Source organism: Heloderma suspectum, chromosome 5, assembly GCF_057233095.1.
Source record: "Heloderma suspectum isolate Gila_16-S chromosome 5, 16-S_ref, whole genome shotgun sequence".
NCBI lineage: Eukaryota > Metazoa > Chordata > Lepidosauria > Squamata > Helodermatidae > Heloderma > Heloderma suspectum.
Window position 1 is genome coordinate 193,293,909 of NC_139462.1, and position 21,678 is coordinate 193,315,586.

General features: G+C 43.3%; 1 protein-coding gene across 8 annotated transcripts in view; it reads left to right on the forward strand.

Moving 5' to 3' along the window:
* The first annotated feature begins 388 nt into the window (after window positions 1-388).
* CALCR (calcitonin receptor) overlaps window positions 389-21,678 on the forward strand; it is a 250,005-nt gene continuing 228,715 nt past the window's right edge. For 4 of the 8 annotated variants that reach the window (XM_084858824.1, XM_084858820.1, XM_084858822.1 and 1 more), the window contains exon 1: window positions 394-892. The gene's annotated coding sequence lies outside the window, so the exon portion shown is untranslated. Of the gene's footprint in view, window positions 893-21,678 lie in introns of all 8 variants that reach the window. The other 4 variants (XM_084858821.1, XM_084858823.1, XM_084858830.1 and 1 more) reach the window with 3 other exon arrangements.

A 21,678-nucleotide genomic window follows, 5' to 3' on the forward strand; every position in this document is an offset into this window, starting at 1 on the left:
GCGCACAAGGACCTCAGAATGCCTCTCCCCCCCAGGAAGAGGGCTACTTTTCGGACAGGCAGGTGATGGGGATCAAATAAGGCAAGCCTGCTGCTAGAGCTGAGAAGGTAGCTTTCTAGCCCCTAATCTCCCACAGGTCCGGAGAGAACCGATGGTGGTTTCTGATAAGAGGGAAACCGCGCTTTGCACGCGCTCAGAGGCGCGCACTGGTGCCTACAACAACCTCAGGTTGCAGGGGGAGCCCCAGGTTCTGGAAGCGTGAGCCGCCGGGGATCACGGCAGCCACAGTCGAGGGTCATAGATGCCCCCCCTCCCGGAGATGCCCCTCCTCGCGGCCGCCCCCCCCTGCCCCCCTTCAGGGAGCCCCCGCCCCCTCCTGCCCCGTGACGGCCGCTCGTCGAGCTTCTGGGCCATTCAGCGGCGCCTCCCTGCCGCCGAGCGCGCGGCTCCTTTAAAGCCCGGGCTGAGCCGCCCGCCCCGCTTGGCTTCTTCAGCGGCGACTGGCGCGGCTCCCTCTCGCCGCACGCTGACCGCGCTCCCAGCCGCCCTCTGCCCGCGCGGGGCGAGCGGCCGCTTGCTGCTGGGCGCGCAAGAGGGGCGGGCCGGCCGGCCGGCGGGCAGCGCTCTCCGTCCACGCCGAGGAGCCCCGACCGCTGGGCTGCCTTCTGTCGGACTTCGGGGCTGGTGGCGCCGTGGCCGGACGGTTGCTGGCGGCAGCGATCTCTCACTCCTGATCTGTTTCTCTTTCGGGGAAGGGGGGATTTAAGGGATCAAACGGCGCGGTGATGATCCCTTCGTCGGCTTCCTAGGTGTTTTGGGAATTGCGATCCGCTGCCGTATCTGGGGGAGACCCAGGGAGGATCTACTCCGCTGTGTCCGATCCGAGAAAGCTGTAAGTCCCTAGCAAGTTTGGGGTTTCGTTTATTGGGGGGTGGAAATGAACGTTTGGGAAGCGGGACGGCGGCGAGACAGCCCCCGCCGATGGCCCTACGGGAGGGGGCGGTGGAACAAACTGGAGCGTTCAAGTTGGGGGTTCGGCCTCAGTTTACCTGACTGGGAAAGAGCTCTTTAATATGAAGCACGTTCCCTTCGAGATTGCAACGTAAAGGGGGCGAAAAAAGGTCCCTGCTCGCTTGATTCGAAGCCCGGTCCCGAGAGACAGAGAGAGACGTTCTGGGTTCGCTGCAGCTCCCTCGGTCAAGCCCTCGCTGCTCATTGTGGCTGACCTGCTCACCGCAGAAGGGGGACAATTTTGTTGAGGAAACTTATGCCTTGGTGCCCTGAGCCCTTGATCTGTAGTGTCTCTCCCGTGAGTCTTGAGTGGGGATTTCCCCGGGGTTATGTTACTCCCGTCCATCTCGGGAGATGATCTCTGTGGGCACAAGTGCCAGTCATGACGGAAACAACTTGATTTCTCTGCAGTGCTTGACAGGGGGTGGCAGCCACGGCCCCAGAACGCAGTTGCCAGGGTCACGGTGCTGTAGGATGTGGCTGAGAATATTGACAAGCAAATGCTCTGTTTACAGTTCGGGCTGTGTTTAATATTCCGCATGAGAGGGAATCGGAACTGCTCCGTTCAGAGGGCTGTAGAGATATCGGTGAAATGCAATGGTTATCCTAGCAGGCTGCAGAGGATTTGGTAGCTTAGGTGATCCTGGGAAGGAGCCCCGCAGTTCTAAAATGTAGCTGTTCTGACATGAACAGAGAGTGAATCATACATGCTTGCAGAAATCTCCGTCCCTGGAGCACAGGGTGTTTAACTGGCATCCGAGTAGATATTTCATGTCTGACTTGATATTTTAGTTCTGAGATTATTCTTGCATTTATATTCCAGCCACTTAACAAGCATCAAGATGTTACATCTTAAAATAGCATCTTTTGGACATCTGGGTGTTTCTGTAAATGGTGAATAGATTTCGCATGTGTGTGTTGTTTCATGTTCAGACCTTCTGGGATTCTGGCTTCAACTTGTAATGCCCCCCTGCCTTCCTATATGGCAGTCTTCCCCAACCTGGATCCCTCCAGATGTTTTAGACTACAATTCCTATCATACTTCACCATTGTTCATGCTGATGGGAGTCAAAAGGCAAAATATCAGGAGAGCTGCTTTATGGCATTTGAGCAGAGTTCATGGTGTGTGTGGATGTGTTTATATTGCTTCAGATGAGGTAAGAATTGTACAAATCAGCAGATAAGAATACAGCTTCCCTAAACTGGCCAGCTTCCCATGATCAACTTTGCAGAGACCTTTTACTTTTAGGCTGAAATGACTTGGAATGCAATATGCAACAGGAACTGGACAACATGGGGTAAAATCCAAAGTAAGTCCTACTTAAAGTAGACCCATTAAAATAAATAGGCCAAATTAGACATGACTAATGTAAGTCTCATTCATTTCAATGGGTCTACTCTAAATAGGACTTACTTTGGATTTTACCCCATGTTAGATCATTCAATGCAGGACCCATAATAGAATGAAATATGTTTAATCGATTGATGTCTGATATATTTAATTGTTTATTGACTATTTAAAAAAAATTAAAGGAATTGTACAGAAACAGCTTTGTTTTTGTTCTTATAACAGGTACATAGATAAAGACCTGACGAAACAAAGAATGGCTAAAATTTAATTTTACTTACTCAGTTTTGTAGTCTGCCTTTCAGTCTGAACCAGACCCACAAGGCAGTGTACAGTAAAAATTATATACAAAGGAGTTGCTTCATTGCACAGAGCTTGTCATTCAGTGCTTGATCGTTGGTATGTCACACTTTTTTTCCCCCTATCTGGCTACTGCTGTTTGTGTTTATATACTGTATATGCTAGCTGTCGTTCATGTCAATTAACAGTAGCAGACTCTCTGGTGCTATTACCAGAAATATTTGTTCTCTTTGTAGCTGTGTGTAAGATGAGCTGAGTGAAATAAGGTCAGTGTGCTTAACAAATGAATTTGTCCATATAGATCTCCCCCCACCCCTCCCCAGCAGAAACGGGACTGCATTAACTGGTGGTTTCATAGAATCATAGAACAGTAGGGTTGGAAGGGGCCTATAAGACCATCAAGTCCAACCCCCTGCTCAATGCAGGAATCTAAGTCAAAGCATCCCTGACACATGGCTGTCCAGCTTCATCTTGAATGTAAGGTGTGATGTAGATACTTGTATACAAGCTGCTGTAGGATTGTGCCAATCTGTTGAACACTGATTCACTTTTGGAAATGTATTCCTCTTAAAATGAGTTTTCATGACAGATAAACAATGGATTTTAGTTTATCACAGACTCTTCAATATATTGGATCATATTGAAATGAAATGCACAGGAGCTCTCTTTGCATCACCACCCCCCTCCCCAAGCACTGGATAACTTCAGTATAGCTGATCTCTGCTACATTATGTTGGATCTTCCAGTTATTGAAAAATTGGTTTTACAGCCGGTAATGCTGAATAAACCTAACATTAGTATTTCATGGCCAAGAACTGAATTCCTAAATAATGTAACTATTTTAAGGAAACTCTCTCTCCTCTGAAAATGTACTTAATATTTAGTATTTATTATGATTCTTGAAGTCTTTGGTGCTAAACCAAATGGGCAAAATGTGATCTGTTCTGGCATTTATGGCAAGAAATTGTTCTGCTTTTTCCTACTACAGCACTTTGCGTATAATGATACAAAGACTATAAAACGAATTTCGTTCTAGATATCAGTAGATGGTATGCAAACGTATTCATAAAGATCTACCCTTTCTCCTTGTTCTCAGAGAGAAAGTCCACACCAATAAACTTTCTCCAGTTCAGTTGCCTCCCTCTTATTAGCAGGGAATTCAGTTCTGAAATTCACATTGTACAAGAGGCTGATTCTTGGAAAAGAAATTATCTGCTGCTACCGTTATAGCACCTTCCCAAATATTATTAGGAAAAGAGTATTCCTGCCTGGAAACATTTATTTTGCATTAACTAGGTGAGACAGAGAGGCAGATAAACACCTAGGCTAAAGGAAACTTCTCCTTATTCCTTGTTGAAAATACTAACACCTCTTTATAATGTTACATGGGACTTGGAGTGGGGTCTTATCTAGGGTACAGACTAGGTTCACACCTGCTCAGCTTCAGCAGTGCTGCAGCATTAAGTGCTTCCAAATCACTGTTCACATCCTAACATCTCTAAACTAACAGCATTTAAACACAGTTATTCTCTGTGATTTTCCAAACTGAACCTGAAATCTTCTGTGGGTTTAAGTATTGTAACTGCAATGCGAACTAATGCGCACACTGCGCTCAATGAGTATGTTTGGTATGAAGATGTGTCTCTGATCTAGACTTGTTTGATTTATTTATTAAATTTACTAATTGCATTTCTGTGAAAAAGCACTCAAGACAATGTTCAAAAGGCAGCAACAATAATATCCAAATGCAACAGCATAAACACTAAAAGGTACACGGATTATTATTTTTTTTTTTTAAAAAAAGAATGTACTCAGCACCAAAAAGCTAACAGTGGGGTCTTGGTGGGTCTCACTGGGGGTTTATCAAAGAAAAAACTAAACTCAAGATGAGAAAACCAATGTTCTCCAAATGGATTAATTCTGCCCTGTGAGGGAATATTTGCTCTGCTGTTTTTATTCAAACATTTAAGAATGTTGGGATTTCATATTTTATCTTGGTGGTGGTGGTGGGAGCCTAGACAGGGAGAAAGGTTTCAGAGCTGGAGAATAAGCAGGGATACAGTGTGTTCAATGGCAGAGGAAGAAGAGATGATGGGAAAGAGATGCAGACACTTGTCTGCCACCTGACTACAGGAAGCCTCGCTTGAGCCTCTCTTGTTTCTTCCAACACACTTTCCCTGCAGTATTGAACATTGCACCCTTCTCTCCCCATCCCACCCCCCGAAAGCCCAGATTCTGCAGATTCTATAGAAGCTTCTTGATTCTAATTTCAAGAGTGTATTCTGTTTCACAGTGTGATTATAGTCGTTTAAGTTCTTCAGTGTGATGTTTCATAACTTTAATGAATAACACTAGGTGCCTTCCGTATTTAGTTGTAATGCCTTTTCAAAGGGAAAAAGGTATTGCGCGGTTTCCTATACTGCCTGTGCGCTAGCACAACAGGAACTACTAGCAGTTCCTCAAATGACTGGCAGCAGAAGGGAGCTCTACTGACCTGTCCTTTTCTGGAAATGAGAGTTTCCATTCGTTTCCAATGCTCTTTCAGGAACCACCATTTCCTGTTGCACCAGCAGTTGGTTCTGCTGGCGCAACAGAACGAGTGGAGGTGCAGTGGCAGTATAGGATGCCACCCAACATTAAGTATTTTGTCTTTTGATCCCTTTGTTCTTGGCAACCTAAGCGGCACCTGTAACCTGCTGCACCAAACTACATATTACATTAAAAGCATTCCCATATTGCAGGGTGGGGAGCCTCAAGCCCACAGGCCAAATCCAGCCCTCCTGGTATCCCAGTCTGGTCCTCTGGGGTTCCCCAGATGGTCACACCCCCTTCTCCTGGCTCCACCCCCTTTCCCCCATCGTCCAGTTGTTTGATGGTTGCCTGGATATTGCACAATTTTTTCCCAGTCTAAAAGGTTGAAATGGCCCTCCTAAGGCTTAGTTACTGGCAGTAAAAGGGTGAAGCTAAAATATGCTAGTATTTTTAGCCCCACCCCTTTTGTCTTTGGTCCTGCCCACCACTGGAATGTGGCCCCCAGGAGCGTCTCCAAAACTGAGTCAAGTCCTCAGGGTGAAAGTGGTTCCTCACCCATATTGCGTTTGTATTGCTTTTTGTGTGGCTCCTGATTTGAATGGAGACCACAGTGTGAAGACAGGGTATTAACCCTTTCCCCATGCTGTGGTCTTGATGAACATTGTCCTCTCCTAAAGCTGCTGCTTGTCCCACAATAAAAGCTATTATTGGTGCTAAAAAGCTAGATCTTGCCTCCACCTGTGCCACAGTCATGATTGGGATGCTGCTATTTAAAATAACAACAACAGCACAGAGATGCAAGTAACATCACATACAGTTTGATCCTCAGGCAGCTGCCTCACCTTGCCTCATAGTAGGGCTCCTAATGGACCCAAGCAATTATTTGGAAGCACGTTCCAAGTATATTTAGAGCAAAGACCATGCCACGTTCTTTGAAAGGTTACTTTTATGATCTTGCTACACGTGCTTCCAAATAAGCACTTGGGTCTATTTGTGGCCCCAAGCAATTCTTTGGAAGCGCATATGGCAAGATCATAAAAAGAACCTTTCAAAGAATGTAGAATGATCTTTGCTTTAAATATACTTATTTGCCTATAACACTTTGAATAGTTAAACTTTGTGGACTGATTTGGAGGAAAAAGGACAGTTGAATGTTTAAATGAAATAATTTACCTCAGAACATTCACAGAGATTTTTCCTGCCAAAAGCCCAGATAGGAGAGAAGAACAAAGAACTTAGACTGGTGTTGCTTAAAGCCTCCAATCTCCGTGTATTTAAGACCCGCTGGAGGCCAGTGGTATACACTGTTTGTGAGCAGAACATGTAGGAGTCTTGTGCTTTTAAAAAGCCTCATCATAACCAGAAATGTTACACTGCAGCTTTTCTCAGGGCCAGCCCTGCCATAAGGCAGAGTGAGGTGGCAGCCTCAGGCCACTGATACTGCATGTCATGAAAAGGGCAGCAAATTGTTAGTTGTTTGATTAATTATTGTATTTTTACTGCTGCAGGAGAAGGGGAGAAGTGTGTGTAGGATTTTCTGCCTCTAATAAAATAACTTGGTTGGTCTTGGGCATATGTACCTTATTTTGTGGGCGAGGTGGAAAATCACCATTTGCTTGGCCTCAGGCAGTAATGGCTCCACTTGGTCATGCAGTGGTAGGGAAAGCTGCACTGTTTAAAGGCACAGGACCCTTGTCAGGAAAAAAAGGAGACATTACTAAAAGCAAGCCAAGGAGAGAAAAATGTGACAGAGAGGCAGAGAGTACGGGATTTGTTTTCTGGATGTGTCTGTGGGGCCCATGGCAAACAAGCAGTGAAGTGCATTTTGATGATAACAGCTATCTGTCTATAGTGCTTGGAGTTTAGGTCATGTGGCCTGTGCCTCCCTCTTTTCTCCTTCTCCTGTGAATTCTCCATTTTAAGATATGAGAAACTAGACCCTTAGTCCACCCCTGAGGACAAGCAACAAGTCCATAGGGCTGACCAACAAAAAGAGCACTCCATGGATGTAGAACACTTTCTAAAAGACATGATGTCCTTTATGCTCTAGTCTTTCATTTATAAAAGCTATTTTCAAAATTGTTTTAAGGACTGCAGGTATGCAAAGATGAATTCAATTACATACATAAAAGAACCATGCAGAATTGCAGGGCCAAATGAGACACGATGTGGAAAATACATTATGAGATCTCCAAATGTATTTTTATTTGGTTAAAATTAATAGCAGCTGTGTGGGGGGGGGGGTACACACAGAGTGAGTAAATAATTTGTTTGGTGCTGTGACATGGGAGGGAGGAGTTTAAGCATTTCCACCTGTGCTGTTCCCCAACATAAATACCCCCCCCCCCCAGCTCTTATTAGCTGTTGAATTGGGGGAAAAGGACGGATACCTATTGCTCCTCTCTCCCCTGCCCCCAAATCCTATAGAATCTGGGGGGTTTAAGTTGGAGAAATGGTGTTTGTGTGTGGGTGAAGGGTTAACCCCCCAATACCTCAGCCTCGATTCACACTCCTCACCCTTTATGCCTAAGGCTGCTTTAACCAAGGAAAAGTTCAATTATGAATCTTGTGTCTACTTTGGTCCACAGAGTTCAAGATGCTGTGGGCTAGGAATATGGTACATATATTAAAATGCACTGTCTGGATGTGGTACCTCCAGCATTTGCATTGACTCTATTGATATACTAATGCCAGAATCGCCCTTATAATTTTGGTTTCCCAAAACTTCAGCTGGTCCAAAATAGGGCAGCAAGATTGTTAACAGGGACTGGCCTGCGAGCTCATATTACGCCAGTACTTTTCCAGCTGCACTGGCTGCCAGTCCATTTCCGGGCCCGATTCAAAGTGCTGGTGTTAACATTCAAAGCCCTTAACGGCTTGGGGCCAGGTTACCTGAAGGATCGCCTCCTCCCATATGTGCCTGCCCGGACCTTAAGATCATCATCAGTGGCCCTTCTCCGTGAGCCCCTGCCAAAGGAAGTGATGCGGGTGGCTACTAGGAGGAGGGCTTTTTCTGTTGTGGCACCCCAGCTCTGGAATGAGCTCCCTAGTGAGGTTCGCCTGGCGCCTACATTGTATTCCTTTCGGCGCCAGGTGAAGACCTTTTTGTTTTCCCAGGCATTTTAGCATTTTAGCTTTCTAAATTTTTATCTTTGCTGTTTTAAATCTTTATTTTAAACTCCTGTACTGCTGCTAGGTTTTATTTTGGTTGTATTGTTATATTGTGGTTTTAATGTTCTATATATTTTAAATTGTTTTATTGTGTGTTGTTTGGTTTTAATTTTTGTGAACCGCCCAGAGAGCTTCGGCTATTGGGCGATATAGAAATGAAATAAATAAATAAATAAATTTCCCAAAGTGGATGGTCAGGCACATATAGTTTTCAAAACAGAGCTAAAGTTTGTGGTTGAATTCTGCTGTCATCCTCTAAATTTCTGTCATTATTCAGTGTCCTTATCCGTGGAGTGTTTTCCGAGTACCTCTGCAGTGAAGTATGGCTGAACTCCCTGACCTCATTTGGTTTTCAGGGTGACATTAGTTAAATTCTTCCATCTATTTCCCTTGCCCCGCCCAACCCCAGCTTTAATTCCTATTTAGCCACTTTTTAATTATTATATATTTGCTTTTCACACCGTACCTACTGTATGCCACAGAGATTATGAAGGACAGCAGTTACATTATGTTCCTATTTGTCCTTTTCCCAAAGTGTTTGTGGGAGTATACATGGTTGCTTTCCCCAATTTTATCCTCATGTGATGCCATGTGAAGAATGTTAGGCTGAGAGATGACTGACCCAAGGTGAAATCTCATGGCTAAGCAGTTTCATTGGTCCTTATCCAGTATGGTTGACTACAGTTTCATTGGTCCTTATCCAGTATGCTTGACTAGACCACATGTGCTCATGGTTGGCATGAACAATAATGCACGAGAACACTTTTATATATATATTAGCCAGTGCTCTGTCCAGCCCAGTCTCGTGTCTGTGAAAGTGATAAACAATTTAGTAATCCATATTAGCATACCCTGTACCCACCTTTTATACAGGGCACGTTTATCCTGAACTGGCTATCCTGAAATTATAACCTGTGAACTCACTTTATCCTCCATATTTTGAAAGGATAAATGAAATGCTGAAACAAGTTCATATTTTCAAGTGTTCTTGAGTTGCCTATCTTTTATCCTGAGATAGATGAACATGTAGGTTATATTAGGGTAGATGAAAATGGAATGGAGAAAAGATGAGGGGCTTCCTTGTAAGGAGAATCATCCTTTAATTTATATGGGGGGGGGGATGATGTACACCCTTCATCTTAAACATGTTTGCTTACATTAAAGTCCTGTTGATATCCATGGAACTTATTTCCAAGCAAACATGGTTAGGGTCACAGCCCTTAGCCTGTAGGTGTCACTATGGACCTATTTTAAAGGCTAATGATGCTGTAAGAATAACCCTAAATAGAACATCCGAGCTGACTTCCTTGAAGGTGAAGAGAGTTTAAATTTCTTGCATTTTCAAGCCATTTGTAATTAATGCAACACTGCCAAATCTGGCTCCCGAGCTGATCATCTGCGGTTAGATCTGAAAACTAGGGACAGGTTTGTTTTATAACTGAAAAGGTGGAATAGAATACCTATGTCACTCTGCATCACATGGTCAGTTTCTGAAACTGAATTGTGTTTAATTCAGTTTCAGGCCATTTGGTTCTGGATTATTTCGGATAATTAATAAAATAGATGTTAGTAGAGTTGGTTGAGATTTGAGGACATCCCCCATCCCAACTGTGGCAATACTGAGGACATATAAGTACAAAGCATTTGTTTAGATTCAACAGTGCTCTTAATGTTATACAAAGCAGAAATCACGTAGCTTTCCCTCAAAGGCTTTTATTAGGGTAGCAGTGAATTAAATTGCAGCCAAAGTGTTTTGGAAAGGGCTATACAAAAGAACAGAGTTTTGAGCAGGAATCTGGAGGAAAAGAAAGAGTTGATAAGAGGTGATCTTGTAGAAGAGGCAAGGAGCAGAAGAAGATATGACTGAGGATTTGATGCAGAGCATAGCAGTGAGATAATGCGGGGACCAAAGGAGACAGGTGTGATGGTTATAGCAGGAGAAGACGATAGATAAGTTTAGCAGGAGCGAATTACTGATGAGGGGAGACAGGGCAGGAGGGTTGGCCAGTAGGCAGAAGATTGCAAGAGTCTGAGGGAATATGAACATAGTTTCTGATATTTCATTCAGTCATTCATTCATTACATTTCTATACTGCCCAACAGCCAAAACTCTCTGGGTGGCTTACGAAGATTAAAACTTTTAAAACATTACATACAAAAATGTAATTTAAAAATTAAAATGATGCAGTTAATACTTCTCATATATAAACATCTTTGTTTGCCAGACTAGCTGTATAGTGATTAATTATACAGCTGAGACTGAGCAAGTGCTGGGTTAGACTAAAGGAGCTGACACACAATTTACATTAAAATTACATGTAAGCTTTCTGGCAAGTTTCTTCTCTCTGCAAGTACCAAGCGGCATGCGTTGTTTTGTAAGCATTTTAATGGCAGATGGTAACGATGATGATAATTATAGAACTGGCACACTGTAAAACACATAATGGCATGCTGGGCCAAAAGGAGTGTGTAGTGAAGATGGAAAAGGATGAGTGACGAGTTGGCTACATACTTCAATACTTGAAACCCCTTTCAAACAAGAATAAGTAACTTCAACAAACAGAATTAAATATTCTTGGAAAGAGACTGTGTCAACATGCAAATCCATCCTTCAATAACTTCTAGGGTAGCCATGTGCCCTACTTTACAAAGGACAGTCCTTTATATGAAGGTGTATTCTAACTGAAGAGTTGTCAAGTCCAAGATCAGCTTAAAGATAAAGAACCTTAAGAAGGGAGAACAGCAGGGGCCCTTGTGTACCTGCTCAACAAACCGATCAGGTATGCAAGTCACCTGGTCACAGCCTTCCCACTATGTTTAGATGTATTGCATTTCTATTTAATTATAGTAATTATTTTTAAATTTGCATTTATACATATAGTTTAGCAAATGCAAATGTGTGTTCTCTGTTTGGGGTGATATGTGTCCTCTTTTTTGGCAATGTGTAAGTGGCCACCCAAATAACTTCTAAGATTGATTACTATCAGGTCCTCCACATAGGACTGCCAATAAAGGCAACGCAGAACCTATACTTGGTTAAATATATGGCTACCCACCTTCTATTGGATACTGGGGAACAAGAGCATATTCAGCTGATTTTAGCAACCTTTATACTGATTGCCTGTTTGCCTCCAAGTTGGGTTCAGAGTGCTGTTGCTTACTACCACAACCTGGGGCCTACTGCTGGGATGTACTGCTGAGTTGTCTTTTCCTTGTACGTGTCCTCTCAGCAGCTGTGCTTGACATGATTGGACCCTGCTCCAAGTACTTTCACTTTTGGAGGTTTGAACATCATCTTCTGTAAGGAGCAGGGCCTTGACTACAGCTGCCTCAAAGCTTTGGAACATCATCCCCAAATAGGCGTGAGGTTGCTCCTCCATCATAGACATCCGTTAAGGTTACAAGAGCTATCTGTTTCAGAAGGCATAATTTCTACTGATCATGTTATTTGTCATGCTGATGATTTGATTATGCTTTTAAAATATATAATTATGTTAGAAACACATTCTAAGAATATTTTAAATAAACATATATTGCAGGACTGAATATCAACCTTTGTGCCTTCCCACTTCAATTTATGACAGATGTCCTTCTCTTAAGTATTCTTCAGCACAAGCTCTGTTGAAATCAGGATGTAGTGTTTGGTGCATTGTGCTTGATTAATTTTCACCTGGTTTCTTCTCTGATTCTAGATTAAATCTTAGGGAGATCATTGCATATCCTATTTGTTAGACAATAGCTCAAAGGGAATGGTGTATTTGGATAAATGGAAGAGGAGAATGAGGTAAGGTAGAGCTGAGAAGTGGAAGAAAGCTAAAGTGGGATTTGCCTTCGTAGATTGTTGGGTTGTGTTTTTTTTAATGGATAAACACGGGACCTATAACTATAGCCCTCCTAGCCTTATCCTAAGATTTTCTGCAAAGTTTATAACTGGGCACCTGTCGGAACCCAAAGTCACAGAGTAGGATGTAATCTTAGAATTGTAACTGGATATTCTGTCATTCAGATGTAATGTTTCTGCAACTAGAAACCTGATGCTTCTCAGAGCCCTTTAATATCTGTTGGGAAACTTTCACTTGTTTCCTAATCGTCTAGAATTAAGGGTGGACAAAAATACTTTCTTGTCCAACCACCCCCCTAAAATGGGAAAAACTACCCATCAGCCTTTACAAAGATCAGCCTACAGTAGTCAATTGTGAAGCAACCCCACCATTGGGGCATAGGACACATGGGTGCGTGTGCAGAGTTCCATGGGGGGATAGAATCTGGAGGCAGGTGGACATTTCATACCAGCAGTAAGAAGCTGTAGTTGGGTCAAATTGCCACTAATAGAGGAGTCTCCTTGATCCACCCTGTATTTGTGGGGGTGATTGTTCCTCTACGTGCCCCATCAGACCAACCTGATGTAGGAAGATATGTGTCCATAATGTTTATCTACTTGTGATTTTAGGAGGCATCAGAGATGCCCTCCTCTCTTCCTCTTCTAGTGCCAGTTTTGGATTTGCAACTCCAGTACACACAATAGCAAGCTGCTCAAGTGAGCAATGTGGTTAGACAATGTGTCAGTGAAGAGAGGTGAACCAGGTTTTTTGATAGCAACTGTGCCACAACAGTAATGTAAGAATAGCGTGTTGGCATGCAAAGATAGCCACCAATCCTTGAATAGGTCCAAGTCCCTTCTAAGTAATGGTTCTCCAGCTTTTCAGCATGTTGGCCTTGTATCTTGAGACACTCATTCCTAGCTGGAGCACAGGTACTACCACGTTTTTGGTAGGAAAGGGGTAGGGAGAGGAAGATTTCTCCACATTTTCCTGTGACTTTTTTTTTACTTAAGGATGTCTCTACCCTCCTGGCGGCGGGGGGCTTAGTTCAGTGGTAGAGCACATGCTTTGCATGCAGGCGGCCCCAGGTTCAATCCCTGGCATCTCCAGTTAGTAGGATCAGGTAGCAGGTGATGAGAGAGACCCCTGTCTGACACCTAGATAGCCAGTCAGAGCAGACAGTACTGGGCTGGACAGACACAAACAGGATGACTTGGTATTAGGCAGCTTTCTGTGTTCATCAGTCCTGGCCTCCAAGAGCTCTTGTTGACCTTCAAGGGTTTGCAGAAGCGCTTTGCACTGAGTGCAGACAAATAATCTCTGTCCTCCAGATGGATAACCATCCCGTATGTGGCACTTGTTGCAAAAGTTTAGATAGGCCCCACCTTCCTCCTGGAGTTAGGCACACATTTTAAGCTGCTCTGAATGTGCCTATAGGCTTGTAAAAGAGCAGAAGGAAGTTTTAAAAAATACATGAATAGGTAGGTTACAATTTATTTCCACAGCCCATGCATCTTCCCTTCTTGGGCAACTATTACAGTTCAGTTGCCAACTTTTTCTCTGTGGCTTTTTACTGGGGTTCTCTTCTCTTGGAGAGGGAGTTTTGTGAAGGATGTTTGTCTAGCCTACACGCCCTCTTTTGCTTCCCCTAATTGGTTAATTGAGTTTGGGCTCTATAACAGGCCTAGGTAACCTTTTAATTAAAGGGATACGTAGTGAAGGTGAATGTCTGCAACACTGCAGCTTTCTGCAAGTCAAAACTGTAAATAGTTGATTCACATAATGTTCTGCACTTTCTTTGATATTTCATTCTTTAAACCAGGGGTAGGAAACTGTTTTGGCAACAGTTAGCAATTTGAGAGACTTTTATGGGCCCCACCACAGAATGGCTGCCATGGGAGGTGTAGCTGGTCACAAAGGACAAGTAACCTGTCCAAATGACTGTGTCTAAGGTAGAGGTGGAGTCTGAGTCCCAACACACTAAACAGCTCCTTTGAATGCACAGTTTTCAGTGCCAACAGAAACCTATTTCACAGAGGACAAACTCTTTTTCTCTCCCCCTCCCTCCTCTGCCAGACCACTCATCCTCCCCATCCCCTGCCATCTGTTTTTCTCTCTCACTCTGGATCACCAGCCATAGATGCTCTCTCTCTTGTCTTCATTTCCTAAGAATGTCTCTGAGTCCCATCATGAAGCCCAGAGGTATTCATGGGAAGTGAAGATGGCAGCAGCTGGAGGAACCATGGCAGGTCCCCAGAAAGGTGTCGAGGGGCACAATTGGAGCCCACAGGCACCATGTTGACCACTTCTGCTTTAAACTGTTACCAAATTATATGTTTCCAAGAAGGGTCTGCAAGCATCATTGTCTTTTCTCACCCCACTAGTGGGAATGTGCTCATTTGCCTGCATTTGTACCCATCTTCCCCTCCTCCCAGTGCAGGGATAATACCAGGGTTCTTTTGGGGGGGTGGATTTGATCAGCAGAGTAGCACAGGGTAAAACCATTAAACACTCTTCCACCCTGCGTGCACTGCTCCAATCAAAATTGGTGCTTCCTGCAGCTGCTTTGAAGTGTTGTTGTTTTTAAATGGGAATCATGGAATTTTAGAGTTGGAATGGACCCTGGAGACATCAAGTCCACCCCCTTGCTCAGGCAAAAACCTTACAACTACAGCATCTCTGACAGATAGTCTTCTAGAATCTGCTTAAATATCTATTCTGCAGTGAAAAAGAGCCCATGACTTCCTGAGGCAAGTCTGTTATATGGTTGAAGAGCTAAGAACATAAGTAGAGCCATGCTGGATCAGACCAAGGGTCCATCTAGTCTAGCATTCTGTTCCAACAGTGGCCAACCAGCTGCCCATGGGAAACCCACAAGCAGAACATGAGTGCAACAGCACCCTCCTACCCATGTTCCCCAGCAACTGGTGCACAGAGGGATATGGCCTGTGATACTGGACGTAGCTCATAGCCATTAGGACTAGTAGCCATCAATAGCCTTCTCCTCCTCCAAGAATTTGTCTAACCCTGTTTTAAAGCCATCAAAATTGGTGGCCATCATCACTACATCTTGTTGTAGCAAATTTCATAGTTTAACTATGCGCTGTGTGAAGAAATATTGTTAGCTCTTATTGTTAGGAAGTTTCTCTTCAAGTTTAGCCAAAATCTGCTTCCTTGCAGTTTCCACCCATTCATTCTAGTTCTGCCCTCTGGAACAACACGAAAGAACTCTGCTCCATCTTCTGTGATAGCCCTTCCAATATCTGAAGAAAGAGATTAATTTTTTAAAAAATTTATTACATTTCTATACCGCCCAATAGCCAAAGCTCTCCAAGCGGTTTACAAAAATCAAAACCACAAAATACAGCATAAAAACTATATAACATATAAAACTTAAAACTACAGTATACAAATACAACCAGAATAAAACCTAGCAGCATTGCAGAGATTTAAAATACAGTAACAGATTTAAAACTGCAATGCTAAAAGACTGGAATGCTAAAATGCTGAGAAAATAAAAAGGGTTTCCTTTGGCACCGGAAAGAGAACAACGTAGGTGCCAGGCAAACCTCTCTGGGAAGCTCAGTCCTCAGCGGGGGTGCCATAGCAGAAAAGACCCTCATCCTGGTAGCCACCTGCCTTACTTCCTTTGGCAGGGGGTCCCAGAGAAGGACCCCTGAAGATGATCTTAGGGTCCAGGCAGGTACATATGGGAGGAGACAGTCCTTCAAATAACCTGGCCCCAAGCTGTTTAGGGCTTTGAATGTTAATACCAGCATTTTGAATTGGGCCTGGACATGGACTGGCAGCCACTGCAGCTGGAAAAGTCATGGCATGATATGATCACATTGGCCAGTCTCCGTTAACAATCTCTCTGCCCTGTTTTGGACCAGGTGAAGTTTCCAGACTGTTTTCAAAGGCAGCCCCATGTATAATGCATTGCAGTAATCTAGACGACAGGTTATCAGGTTATGGATAACTGTAGCTAGGCTATCTCTGTCCAGATAAGGGCGTAATTGGTATATCAGCCTAAGTTAATAAATGGTATTCCATGCTACCAAGTCCACCTGTGCCTCAAGTAACAGTTCTGGGTCCAAGAGCACCCCCAAACTATGAACCTGATCCTTTAGGGAGAGTGCAATCCCCTCCAGAACAGGTTGAACATCACCTAGCCGGGCAGATGAACCACCCACTAACAATACCTCCATTTTGTCTGGTTTGAGCCTCTGTTTCTTGGCCCAATTTGATGATAAAGAGAGGAAGAGCTGGGTGTTATCTGCATATTGATGACACCTCAGCCCACACCTCTGGATAACCTCTCTCCCAATGGTTTCATGTAGATGTTGATCAGCATAGGGGATAAAATAAAGCCCCGAGGAACCCCACAGCATAGCTGCCAAGGCACAGAACAATAATACCCAGCACCACCTTCTGGAATCAGCCATCCAAGTAGGAGCAGAACCACTGCAATGCAGTGCCTCCAATTTCCAGCCCAGACAATCTATCCATTAGGATACCATGGTCAATAGTATTGAAAGCTACTGAGAGGTCCAAGAGAATCAACAGAGTCATACTCCCCCTGTCCCTCTCCCAGCAAAGGTCACCCCACAGGGTGGCCAAGGCAGTTTCCATTCCAAAGCCAGGCCTGAAGCCCGATTGAAATGGATCTAGATAATCCATTCCATTCAAGGGTGCCTGAGTTGTCCTGCAACCAACTGCTCAACCACTTTGCCCAGGAAGGGGATGTTAGCTACCAACCTATAGTTGTTAACATTATCCGGGTCCAGATTAGGCTTTTTCAGGAGTGGCCTAATTATCGCCTCTTTAAAAGAGGCCAGCACCACTCCCTCTCTCAAGGAGGAATTTAGAACCTCCTGGATCCAACCAGACATCTCCTCCTTATTTGATGTAATAAGCCATGAATGACAAGGGTCGAGCACACAGGTGGTCAACCGGACTTGGTCAAGCAGCTTGTCCACATCCTCAGGCCTCAATGACTGAAACTCATCCAATAAAACTGGACTAGATGGTACTCTGCAGCCTCTACTAATGGAACTCTATTAAACGTAGTGTCCTGTTCGTGACAAATCTGAGCAACTTTTTCTTCAAAGTGCCGTGCAAACTCATCACAGCATGCTACCAAGGGTTCCACAGTTTCTCTTCATGGCCCAGAGTGTAGCAGGCCCTGAACCACTTGGAAAAGCTCTGCTGCACAACACTGAGAACCTGCAGTGATGGTAGAAAAAAAAAAGAAAAGAAATCTGCCTTTGCCACCCTCACTGCCACAGAGTAGGCTCAGTAAAAAGCACTAACCTGTGTCTGGTCAGATTCAGCACAAGTTTTCCTCCACCTGCATTCTAGACATCTCCCCTCTCGCTTCATTGCCCTCAGCTCAGGTGTATACTAAGGAGCTGGCCAGGCTCTTCTCAAAGGGAGAGGGAGCTTGGGCATAATTGTGTTGACCGCCGAAGTCATCTCTGCATTCCACAGTGGGAGAGCCAGTGTAGTGTAGTGGTGAGAGTGACGGACTGGGAGCCGGGAGATCCGGGTTCTAGTCCCCACTTGGCCATGGAAGCTCACTGGGTGACTTTGGGCCAGTCACAGACTCTCAGCCCAACCTACCTCACAGGGTTGTTGTTGTGAGGATACAACGGTGAGGAGGAGGATAATGTAAGCCGCCTTGAGTTCCTTGCGAGAGGGAGAAAGGCGGGGTATAAATGCAATAAATAAATAAATAAATAAAACCTGGGCTTCAACAGGAGCACCAGCCATTCCAGCAGTAAAATCCCCCAGAGCCCTCTGGAATCCCTTGGCATCCATTAGCCTCCAGGGGCAGACTATTTTAATAGGTTCCCCACCCTTGCAGAGGGGAAAGGCTGTCGAGAGTCTAAACCTCAATAAGAAGTGATCTCTTTTGTATTGGTCAAATTGCCTTTGTATCAGTTTGGCCCACAGTGATTCAGCTTGATCTGTTTAAACTGCAATATTTAATGGTACATATAATAAGTCCCAGAATATGATTATTCTTAGTGCAGATGCTTCTAGCCCAGCTGCACTGATTAAATGAAGTCAATTCAGTTAGCTACCCAAGAACATTTAAGGCTACAGTTAAGCTCTGTTTGTAAACTCGTAATGGTACTGAGCCCTTAAGTGCTACAATTCCCCAAATAAACAGAATCTTAAATGCTACTAATTTAGTAGACCTTAGTTGTGAAGTGCTTTCATGCCAATTGTTACAACATTAAAAAAGAGAGGTTGGCCGTACTAAGAAAAATATAGTACTTGGATTACTTTGCTGCCAAGAACTGCCATTTGGAACCAGGCATTTACTAAAGTGGGTGCTGTAAAAGGTATGCATGAAAATATGGTCCCTGGCATATATATAGTTTTTTAAAGCTTTCTGATGTAATTGGTGTTGAGGCTCTTAAAAAAATTTCCCATTGCTGTTCAAATTGAAGGAAATTAAAAAGGATGCCGTAAATAGAAAAAGCTATAAAAGCTGCACTTAAGCAAATAGAAATTACAGGTGTCTACTAAAGCTGAGATAGCACTATACTGAAGATAAATTAAAGTGAATCATATAATAGAGAATGGATAAACCCCATAAATCTAACTCAAAGTTTTCTATTCTTTTCATATATCTAAATGGAAGAGCCCTTCAGTATCTTTTTTTCTCTCCATGAAGCATTTCGACCATCATAATAGGTACACCATTGTTTATCATTTCTCTTTTTTTATTAATAAACCCAGTTCAACAAAGGAGAAGCACTGCTCTTCTATCTTTTGATCAGCAGAAAATGTTTCATGTCATCTCTCATAAAAGCAGGAGAGCTGGGAGGAGCAGCTCAGTCTTCTGTGAAGTTCATTAGATAACACACATTTTTAAAAACTTTGTCTTTGAGCAATTATTTTCCTCTCAGGGAGCCTAGTGAAATATTTCAGGAGGGAATGGGATCTCTAAGACCTGGTGTGTTGTGAACTTTTGATTTTGCTGAGTGTTATCAATCCATAGTTTCAGTATGTAGGAAGCCTTTGGCTACCAGTAAACTATCTATAGTTGATTAGTACACTTTAAACAAAGAGTTCACCCAAAATTGTTTTAAGTGGATTCAATTTTGGTTTTGTACTAACGAGGATGAGTAAGGGGAAAGCCCTTGAATCCATTTTTCATTTTTATTATGAGCTTTGGCTATTGGGTGGTAATGTAATAGAACAGAAATGTAATAAATGAAATGAAATATAAACTTATAATAAAGCATAACATCAAAGCACAACATACATACAGTATATAGGCTAAAATATATAGGTTCCTTAGCAATAAGAAATATTTAAGATTTCAAGATCTTAATAATTTATACAGGAAATAGTATGATAGTCTACAATTCCCATCAGCCCTAGCCTGCATAGCCAATGGTGAGGGATGATGGGAGTTGTGTGGCCCTCCAAATATTTTGGCCTACATGTAAAAGAAGAACTTTCATCTAAGTACCAAGCTTTTTACCCAGCACTGAATATGTTATTCAGCTGACAGGTACACAGATTAGTGAGCTTCTAGATGGTAAAGAAGCTAACTCATTCAAAAATGAGAACATACTTAACATTTTTGTGTGTGTAGAGATTGCCTCATAGCTAATATTATCTAGCTGTCCTGTAAATTAGGCTCAGTCTTTACTTTGAAAAAATCTTATGAGGTTAAAGCATAGAAAAAAGTCTTAAACGTACATCTTTCAGGCTAGATAACATTTATTTTGAATCATATCTCTAACAAAACAACTCCTTACTGAAAATTTTACTAATTAAACTTAAGTATATTTTTCTATTTTTCTTTATATCACGCTTCTTAATGTTAATACCTTATACAGATTTTTTAACTCATAAATTGATAAGCAAAAAACTTAAGTGTACTTTCCACCTTATTAGTTGTATAGCTCTTCATTACTCAGATTACTCTTTGACCGAAGTGCCAGGACTTTAACCCAGTATTCTTTCTATAGATACCATTCCCTCTGGTTTTTTTATATTAGTTGCCCAGAATTCATTGTGAACCTGCTTGTGATTTTGTGTATCTTCTCTTTAATGCAATCACTATTTGATATCTCCATGTTCTTAATTATTTATTATTAAGCATCTTCAGTTGCTCTTCGCTTGGCATTTGAAAAACAGTCATCTTGGATTGTCTTGAGGGAGGTGAGTTTGTCATTTCTCAGTGGCCTTCTCTGCCATTCCAATAACATTAAACCAACTCTTTAAAAAAAATATCCATGACAGATGTGTTTATAGCAAGGTTAGGCGATCTGGTGCCTGTAACAATACGAAAGTACTGCTGGATTTGGCCTGGATGGGGTGTGCTTCCTGAGAGGAGCTAAGAAGTAGTTGAGGGCAACACCCACTGTCGGGACTCTTACCAAAGAGTCTTTGATGTTTCCAGAATTGCAACTGGCTGCTAGCATCTCCAAACCAAAAACTCCTCAATACCTTCCCTTGTTGCGTGGTCCCACATAAAAAGCTGTATTATTCCACTGATTCATAGGGATGTTGGAGAATTCCGCGGGATTCTCTGGAATCCGGCCTCCAAAGTCCATGGCAGAACAAGTCCACCTACCTCCGCCTCCTGCCAGACTCATGGGGAGCCAGATCCTCCTCGCTAGCCAGCTCTGTACAGCAAGCGATACGGCCACCATTGCCATGCCGTATTGCTGAGCACTGGCTGCAGGAAGGGATCCGGACGCAAATGGCGTCTGCTACCCCATTTGCATCCCTGTTTTTTCATGCGATGGGCTACACAAATGTCTACATAAATACAAATGTGTAGCCTATCGCGTGAAAAAACAGGGACGCAAATGGCATAGCAGACGCCATTTGTATCCAGAATCCTTCCTGCAGTCAGTGCTCAGCGATACGGCACGGCAATGGCAGCCGTATCGCTTGCTGTGCGGAGCTGGCCAGTGGCTCCACAGAGTCGCTGCAGATCAAAGCCGGCCGGTGAGGATTCCAGGGGAAGGAACGACTTGCCTCTACCCCTTCAGACCCCGCCCCCCCCGGACTGGCAGGTAGGGGATTCGTACATCCCTACTGATTCATTCTTTCTGGGGTTGCAGTGGGCATCAAAACAACCTGTTATTGTAGCCAAAGTATGCTGTGTACATAGTATTTCACTTATTTCCCCCCCACCACCACCAATCAATTATAGAAACAGTTTCATTTTCACAGACTCCTCTTTATCTGCCATTGCAGTGTCCACATAGAATTTGAACTCCTCTTTCCAGGTTTTCCATTCCTGAGCTAAGTTCTAGGCTTGCAGGTTTAATGTGTTCCATGGCTTCAGGCTCTCCATTTTCAGTCCCTTCCTTCCTTCCTTCCTTCCTTCCTCTCTCTCTCCTCACAGTTTGTTATTCTTCTTCCGCCTAGGATGCATTCACTGCTGCCATCATGTTTCAAAGTTAGTAAACTGCAGACTCTGCCTTCCAAATAAACCTAAATTTCATTTAAACAAAG